This window comes from Syngnathus scovelli, chromosome 1 (genome assembly GCF_024217435.2).
Source record: "Syngnathus scovelli strain Florida chromosome 1, RoL_Ssco_1.2, whole genome shotgun sequence".
NCBI classification, from domain to species: domain Eukaryota; kingdom Metazoa; phylum Chordata; class Actinopteri; order Syngnathiformes; family Syngnathidae; genus Syngnathus; species Syngnathus scovelli.
The window spans coordinates 18,004,753-18,014,759 of record NC_090847.1 but is presented as its reverse complement, the minus strand read 5'-3'; positions in this window follow the sequence as shown (position 1 = coordinate 18,014,759).

Sequence of the window (10,007 nt, the reverse complement as noted above, 5' to 3'; positions counted from 1 at the left end):
ATTCATTAAATGTATGATAAAAGTTTCAATATGCTGATAAAACAAAAACTGTGATTGGATGTTTTTTCCCCCCTATCTGAGCATGCACTTTTACTTTTAATCCCACTATTTGTTGTTGCAGCCACTAAAACAAACAAACAAACAAATAAACAAACAAAAAATCACCCAAATAGAACTGAAATTAATACTGTAGATACATATACATCCATTTAGGGTGACACAGCATCCATACATTGTTTTGTTTACTACTTTCTACAACTACTATTTATCCATTCTGTTTAACTAAAGCAGCAATGTACGCAAGAGCAACAAACAAACAAAAAAGAGTTAATTGTGCACTTTAATGAATTTAAACAACCACTTCGTGAGCATAATACTCCCTATTCATCTCTGGGACTACGCCACTCTGTAAACTGAACTGGCAAAAGTGCTGTCTCCTGGCCACGACTTGTCAGTATTCTTGCTGCCCAAAGAAACAGCTTTCACTGCACTGTGTGGAACCACTGGCTCGAGTCATGGCACTACAGTATGTATATGTCTGACACATACTCAATTCCCTGGTCTGTGGTGGTCCTCTGCTTACACTCTGTGGGCTTAGTTAGGCTGTACGTATGAATAAATAAACACTTATTGCTCCACCGACGCTCTAATTCCTTGCAAAAGTGTGGCATCTCTCCAGTTCTTATATAAAATGCAACCATCAGAATCTCCCACGAACACACGCACTCCACCAGGCTATGATATTTCCTCTGTTAAACAGACAGATTGGACCGGTAATCACCACTGAAAGGTACATAAACAGACCAGCTGATTTCTGTACCCAAGTTCTTCTCCTCTTAGCCCCTACCACTTTCGCCAATAATCCTAAATGGTCCCGAAGCCTTGTTTATGGGCTCGTCTTACGCTATGTTTGATCTGAGAACTTGCCCACACATGTATTCATGGACACACTCGCACACTTGCACGCACTCACACACACACACACACGCACACACACACACACACACACACACACACACACACACACACGCACACACACACACACACACACACACACACCGCAAGACAAAGCTCCAACATTAACAGTAATAGTAAAACATAAAAAACGTAAAAAAAAAATTAAAACGGCCTACACACAAAGATAATCTGTGTTTTGTGTTTTGATTAATGTTTCGTTTGTGGAATACGAACAGGCAAACTCCACCTGTATTTATCCATCTCAATTATCGGCCTTTTTGCCACTTGCTGTCGACTGAAAAGGAAAACACAGTTGCCAGTCTCAGGTCACAACCGCTCATGGCTCACCAGTTTTCTGAAGCTGATGATGTCATTTTCAGCCGACAGCAAGCGGCAAAATTGCCGCTGTCTGGCAGGCATAAAAATGTGTAAGTTTTGCTCCTCAATTTATATTCCACAAATGCAATATTAATCAGAATGCCGTGATTAGATTAGTGAGGGCACACACAACATATTATTGTAGAGACAATTTGTGGGTTGATGTCCACTTTAAGGTTGTGGGCGATAGCAAAGATGTCACTGCTATGGATTCCATGATTAAGATGTTGAAATTATACACGTGTACGTACACAAGGGTTAAATTAGTTCCTTCAAAATCACGGAGTCTATGGTTGAGATGTCCTTGTTATTGACCTCAACAAACAGGATCTTTGAATTGATAGAACATTTTTAACATTAACAACTATCGGCCGACCCGTTTCTCAAGCAGCTTGGGTGGGGTCAAATTGCTCATTAGATCAAATCAGATTTGTTTATTTAAGTGTGAGCAGAGAGGGATTTAAATCAAAATCAGACCAACTATCTTTATGCGTGTGTCCTCTTACAATTTAATTAAAATCAGACCGACTATCTTTATGTGTGTATCCTCTTACAGTTTAATCCTGATGGCTTGTCAGCACCCCACACAACAGAGGAAGGCAAGAAGAAAAGGTGGTTGAATTGATGAGAAAATGGAAGAAGGATGGAAGGGAGTGACAGAGAAGTGACAAGACCAGACACTGTCTGGTGCTTGAAGGAGTTTTCGGCTAATTAACAGCAGATTACACTCCCCATCAATCTACCTGACATTTTAGGTAGATTTTGTATCCTCTTCAGACCAAACCCAAAATATTTACATTTTTGTGCACACAATGCAGTGGACATCATAATTGTGTACAGAATGCCAACAATTCCCTGTGACATGTAGGAAATGTCCACTAAAAATAATTAAATTCACATCATACAGACATCTGGTTTTGCATGTGTATGCAGCAGCACACACAAAAGCTCCATGCGTGCTTGGTCAGCAAACCACAAAACTCTGCTGCTATGTGTGAAAAAAGATGATGATATTGCCCATGACATCACTCACCACGCAAACAAACACGCACGCTCACACGCACACACATCCAGCATCTGTTTTATTATTAGACATGTGAGCCTGAATGTGTCAGATGAAGACACAAGAACATACTAAAAGATTAGCATGGGCCAAATTGTTCAGGACTGCTTTCTGCTTAATAAAATGGCTGACATTTCTTCATGTGGAACCACTATAAGGTCCATGTGTTTTTTTGGAGGAGATGCTGTGGTTGCTGAGAGCAGGAGACTCGGAGGGGGAACGGATCTTTATCCACATGTGGTGCCGAATAGTGATGCTCCTTCAAAGACAAACCTCCCTGTATCACTCTTATATGATCCATACCGCACATACGGAGTCTGGGTTGTCACATATGGCTCTCAGACAAGGGTGACAAATGAGTCTTTCCTGTAAGTATCGGCTTCTAAAGCTACCTTCGCTCTTGAATAGCCCTGCATGTCTTCTACTTTAAGTTTTATCCTCAATGCTTGACACCCCTTAGGGAAACGTAATACGTAGTCCCACATTGAAGGAGTACTGGTGCTGGTGGTCGGGAGGGCAGGATGTCAGCACGCAGATCAGGATTCAGTTACAGCGGCTTTCTGGATGTTTGTGTGAAGTCGTTCCTAAATTAGTCTCAAATGAGTGAATAGCCAGCACACGTGGCGCTTCACAAAAAGTCGAGATACGGCTATAAGCTAGTTGAGACTCAGGAAATGAGCAAATCCGTAAAGGAAACATGTTGACCTGTCCAGTTTCATGCAATCAAGCAAGGGAAGAGTCGAACTTCTGAAAATTTGCCATGTCACATGGCGACAAATGAGTTTAGTTAATTACATGATAATTCAGTACATGTAAAGAAAATTTAATTGTTTGTTTGTTGGCTATGTATGTATGTATGTATGTATGTATGTATGTATGTATGTATGTATGTATGTATGTATGTATGTATGTATGTATGTATGTATGTATGTATGTATGTATGTATGTATGTACATGTATGATTGGGTGGATGGATGGATGGATGGATGGATGGATTGGATGGATGGATGGATGGATGGATGGATGGATGGATGGATGGATGGATGGATGGATGGATGGATGGATGGATGGATGGATGGATGGATGGATGGATGGATGGATGGATGGACGGATGGACGGACAGACATACGTACGTACATATGTAAGTATGTATATAATAATAATATAAATAATAATAATATAAAAATAATAGTACAATAGAATAATAATAATAATTATTATTATTATTATTAACTACTATCAAGTGGTTGTATTAGTATTATTTCAAATATTACTATTAAAAGACCACACAACACACATGACACAGATGTGGCCCAAAACAACTTCAAAAAGAATTTCCTTGATAAAGCATTCCAATGCATGTGCGACTACATTTATGTGACATCTTTACCACCACAGTTATTTCTCACCAGGTCAAAATTCAATATTTTACAAAAAAGGACAATTATGATGCGATGAAAGAAAGTGATAGCCTGCTTGTGCATGCGGTATGTGTACACATGTGCTTGCTTGATTGTCTGTGAGGACTTTCCTGCCTTTCAGAAGTCTAAGACCTGGTCAGGATGTAGTTATGGAGCGCTAATTTGCAAGCAGTTTGATTACAGACCTTCTATGGACCCCCACAGACACACCGACACACAGTCAACAGTCACACACGGATAGACACACACTCTCTCTCTCTCTCTCTCTCTCTCTCTCTCTCTCTCTCTCTCTCTCTCTCTCTCTCTCTCTCTCTCTCTCTCTCTCTCTCTCTCTTCTCTCTCCAGTCATTAATCTATCATGTGCCATTAGTGGTCGGTGGATGGCCTGATTGGATCCAGGAGACAAAATGATGTCACATAAACGCAGTTTACTGCCAGAGTGGTCGTGTGTCGCTCTTTTCATTCCCATCTTCAATTCTTCAATTCCTCATTTTCATCTTCAGACAGGCAACATTTTATGTAATGTGATTAATGGAGGGGGCCTAAGCGTTAGTTTGACTCAAAAGAAAGGTTTACCAGTTTATTTCATGTCTTTACTCCAAAATAACAGAACATTAACACTACCAGCATCCTTTGGAGGATATGTTATTGTTTAGCATGACAGTAATCCATTAGTGTGTGCAGTGTTTCCAGACTGATAGTGCATCTCTTTATTAACACTGACAGAGAGGTTCATTAACTAAATAAAGGCGGGAGCCACTAATACATAAATCATTTTTTAAAGTCCTGATAGAGCGCAAACCACAAGGCATTCAGTCATCATGGATACAAACCACATGTGGGCAGGCAAGCTGTGTATGCATGCATGCCTGTATGTGTGCGTGTGTGTGTGTGTGTGTGTGTGTGTTTGCGCATGTGTGAGTGTGTCAGAGTATTAGAGAGTTTCTATTCCACTGTGCTTTGGCAAAAAGGGCAACAACTGTGCTTTTGATTGAAATAGCATGCTTTTGTTCAAATTAACGTTTCTTTAATCTCTAATTTAAAGTATCTCCTCAACGGCTATCAAGAATCAGAAGTACTTTAAGCTATACGCAACGAGAATGTGGACACAAATAAATTCAAATGTATCTCCTCGTCTGCTGAAGGCCTGCGCTCTGGAGCTAGGTGACCCGCTACAATGCATCTTCAACCTGAGTCTAACAATGAGTGTGGAAGACATTGTGCTTTGTCCGCGTCACAAAGAAACCACAACCCCAGAGCTGAATAACTTCATGCCAGTTGCGCTGACTGTGATGAAGACTTTGGAGCGATTGCTGTTTCACCACCTCAGGCTTCAGGTACGACATGCTCTCGACCCTCTACAATTTACGTATCAGGAGAAGGTAGGGGTGCAGGAAGGATGCTGTTACCTACATGCTGCATCGCTCTCTCGCTCACCTGGACAAGGGCTAAGGTGCTGTAAGGATTACTTTGCTGGATTTCTCTAGCGCCTTTAACACCATTCAGTCTAATATACGTCGATAGATAGATACTTCATCGATCCCGGGGGGAAATTCAGGCGCCAGCAGTTAGATACAGAAACACACGGATTGAACGATCGATCGATCGATCGATCGATCGTTCTATCTATCTATCTATCTATCTATCTATCTATCTATCTATCTATCTATCTATCTATCTATCTATCTATCTATCTATCTATCTATCTATCTATCTATCTATCTATCTATCTATCTATCTATCTATCTATCTATCTTATAAGGCACTCATCAAAATACCTTTGAATGAAAAAAATCTTCGAGAAGACCTTCTTTTAAAATATGATAACAATTTTACTAATTGAATGCAAAAAAAATCACGTTTATATTGCCATAATTTTAAGTCACCAGATATGGTTCCCTGAAAACTGATACTGCTCGCTCAAAAACTCTGACAAATTCTTTCTATATGGTTGGTATTTCCCAATTCCCTTTCTATGCTTAGTCCACACCATCTAAATTGTAACCCAGACTTTCCACTTTTTGACAGTTCAACCTTTCGTTAGAGGTCACTCATACTTGCACAACACCCATTCCAGCTCAGACTCAGCTCAGAGTGTCCCTGTATCAAACAAATCATACCCTATAATCCCATTTTAGAGAGACCCAGCAATGAAAGTTTTGATTAGGGCCTGCTGGAAGTATTCAGAGGGCAGCCCCTGCCCCTCCCAGCCCTTCACCTCAGACAGTGGCCCCTTCTAAGCAGCTCATCTCACCTCGGGTCTGCTTTGCTCCCAGCTATGATTGACATGAGAATTACAGTGTATGGTGATGATGATAATAAGTGTGCTAACCGGGGCCAGGCCTGCGTCTTGCTGCCAAAAGCCAATCCAAGCAGGCCAGGCCTGAAAGACAACCGCTGTGACCATTTGAAGAGTCAAATAAAAATGACAAGCTAACTGTCGAAGAACTGCTGATTTTTCACATGTTGTTTTGAAAGAGTTTGTGGCTCCACTGGCTTTCTATTCTCCTAAATTTTCACTTCTCCACCCAGCCACATGGAGATATATGAAACCCATCATTTATCAGAGCAATCTAAAAATAATTTCCCTCCACTGCGGTGATGCTACAATAAAAAAAAGTGTGCCGAATTATTGCCCTCAGTGGTAGAAAAACATACCAAGACGTATGTGACAGTACGTTCGACAACAACTTCCTACCACACACAAAAACAATGGATTTCCTCCTAAATTATCACTATGTCTGCTAAGCGTGTATGAATAATAGCTCTTTGAAATCCCGCTTCAGTCTGCTAACAGTGTGTTTACATTACGATGGCAGCCTTGTTGGGAATTACTACTTCACCCAAACATCATAGATTGTACTATCCTTACATTATGATATTAGAAAATTACACTCTAACACTCTGAATTGCTTTTCCACCCACTCACATTCATCTGGAAGGAAGTCCTGGTAGTTACACACATTCCCAGGGATCTATTCCCAACTTGCCAAAGCCTTGTGGATCCTTGTGCCCTTTTGCATTAGAGTCCGAGTTGACAAAACAGACCGTCTTAGCCTTCACCAGCGGGAGCCGAGAACAAGGAGCCTCTCGAGTGAGATGCCGAGTCTGACTTTCATTACCAATTACGTCTGTTTTCGTTTCTTTGAACCACAATCGTTTACCACATAGTTAGTGCCATGCAGTCAGAAAGGGGAAAAGAGAGAGAAAAGCCATTTTCTTTAAAAATAATTAGCAATCCAAACAAAAGAGAAAAACATGCAGCGAGGATTAGGATGAGAAACTGTTGTGGACGGACGCTGATCTCCATGTGTCTAAATAGGGTGAGGGGAGGGTGAGCAAGGCCAAAGAAAAGGCTTAGGAAAAAGAGACAAAAGAGGGTTATGATAATTCACAACACACTTGCGGTGAGAGAAGCGCCTGCGCCTTGGCAGAGAGGTTCTTCTTCTCTTTTCCTCTTACCCTCGTCACTCCTTATTCCTTCAGCCAAGGAGAGGCAGACACACACAACCAGTAAAAGGCTGGTTGCCCTGGCATATGAGCCATTAAATCTCTCCAAAGTGTGGGAAGGGGAAAGGTAGTACAAGGCTAGCCAGCCCACAAGCCTGTCGTTGGAGCACAGAGGTTGTACATTAAAGTATACATCACAAGCTCAGTCTCTAGGGAGGATGACTACTGCAATTCTTGGTCAAGCTCCCAAAATTAAACTAAACCATAAATCTGAAGAGTCTTCAAAGAGCTAAAAAGTAAAAACAGCATAGTCATATTAAAAGACTATGGCAGGCATTTAATATTTCCATGTGGTTGAAAGACCAAAAAAAAGTGATTGCTCAATTGAAGTAACGGAAACCTTGTGCTTTTTTTTCATGGCTCACTGGATATTGAATGATACACTATGCTGCGGTTCTAAAACATTTGTCATGTTGACAAGAACTCATATTTATTGCCAAAGATCCAGCAACAATAAAATTATGAAAACACTGGGATGCACACCACTTACATTAACCAGCTAAAACAAATAATACATTGTTAAATATTTTTTTAGGCAAACATATGTCAAAGCAGGTGCGACCAGAAAACAATAATTTCCCGAGACAATGGGGAATCAAGGAAAAGAAGAAACAGCAATTGTAATGCACGCAACATTTTAATATAAAGTATGCAGACTATCAAACGCTTTGGAGTCATGTTGTTACTTGCGTCCAGATTCCATGACTTAAGGATGCATGGGCAAACATTTTCACCAACACACTCCAAAATATACTAAAACGTCAACAAAGCAGGAAGTTTTTTATATTTAGTTCCTGCTGATTTCTTTATAATTACGCAGCAGTCAAGAAGATTTTTCCTCAAGTAAGAGGTTAATAGGCCTGAGCATTTGACAATTTTTCACAGAAAATCAAGGGTCAATGAACCACTGTGTGCACCAAATGACAACAGCTTACACTAACTCCCCCATTACTGTAGTACTGCTGCATTGTGTCAAGAAATTGTGCAGACAGCTGGATCAGCAAGGAAGGGATAGGAGGGAGCTTATGAGTTACAGATGGGACATTACACACATGCATGCAACTGATGAAATGCCAAGGTCAGAAGAATTTGTCACCCTAATCAGTCATGTAGCAAGCTTTTACTGCATGCATTCTCGTCTTGATTTCATCATTCTTCCAAATCTACTCTGGAGGTTTTGGCATACTGTCTCAAAATGACTGAGTGCCAGAGTGAATAACAAACACTGAATATGTTGGCTGAAGGAACAGCTGTTGAAAACAATGAGAACAGCATATTAAGTGTGCACCAGATGAGTTCGAAGTGATGAATTGATTGATTGCATCTGAACCCATAAACATACGCACGCCCGCACGCACGCACACACACACAGACACACACGTGTATATATATATACACGTGTATTATTATTATTATATCTATATATTATGTATTTTTATCATACTTGGGCATAGATCACGTGTTCAAAAAGGAATAGGAGAAAGTCAGAAACTTTATGTTCAACACAGACATATGTGTCATTATTGCCACAATATACTAAGTGTACATGCACACTCAAACACTCCGCATATTTTACAGCTGATGGCTGCTGGAAGTTTGACATTTGGCAGCGAGCGGGCATCCGCTCCGGCAGCCCATGCCCAGAATAACCCTCACACTCGCCGACACACAAACACATACTAACAGCTCAGCATCAGGACCTAAGTTAAAACAAACCATCAGGAGGTCCCGTCACATCCACTCAGCACTTAGCAACAGACAGACACGCCTGTTTATACACTCACATTCACGCTTTATTTTGGTGTGCATGTGCTCGCTAAAAGTGGAGAAAGATGCCTGCTGTGGGTGCCAGTTTGCTTGTGATTACTGCTGGGCAGCAGTTCATAAGCAGAGACACGCAAGTGCATTATAGCCAAGTGAATCAAGTAAATTCATTCTCGTAACAACACTCAAAGGAAACCGTATAGACAAAAAAGACACCCGCAATTTTGTTACAAATTTAACTTTTGATACTTTTTTACACCTTTATAGTTGGATCTTATCCCGAACTAACTCTTCAGAACAGCCCATTGAGACTGCTAAAATATGAATGTTGAGAGCTCACTGGAAATGGAATAATCTACAAACTGGAAATAAAATCAATTGTATTAAACCACTTTGGGCGACGTGGTGGTCAACTAGTTAGTACGTCCACCTCACTGTGTAGAGGTCATAAATCATGGTAGGCCGATTGACCACTCCAAATTGTCCGTCGGTGTGATTTAAAGAATGAATGGTTGTTCATCTATGTGTGCCCTGTGATTGGCTGGCAACCAGTTCAAGGTGTCCCCACCTACTGCCTGAAATCAGCTGGGATAGGCTACAGCACGCCCGCAACCCCCGTGGGGACAAGCGGTATAGAAAATGGATGGATGGATGGATGGATGGATGGATGGATGGATGGATGGATGGATGGATGGATGGATGGATGGATGGATGGATGGATGGATGGATGGATGGATGGATGGATGGATGGATGGATGGATGGATGGATGGATGGATGGATGGATGGATGGATGGATGGATGGATGGATGGATGGATGGACATAATAGCACTGTGATTCAAGGGTGAGTACAGTTGTAAAAAGTATATCTGATAAAGTTCTTGTATTGGAGCTCATTAGATTGAGTGAGTATGT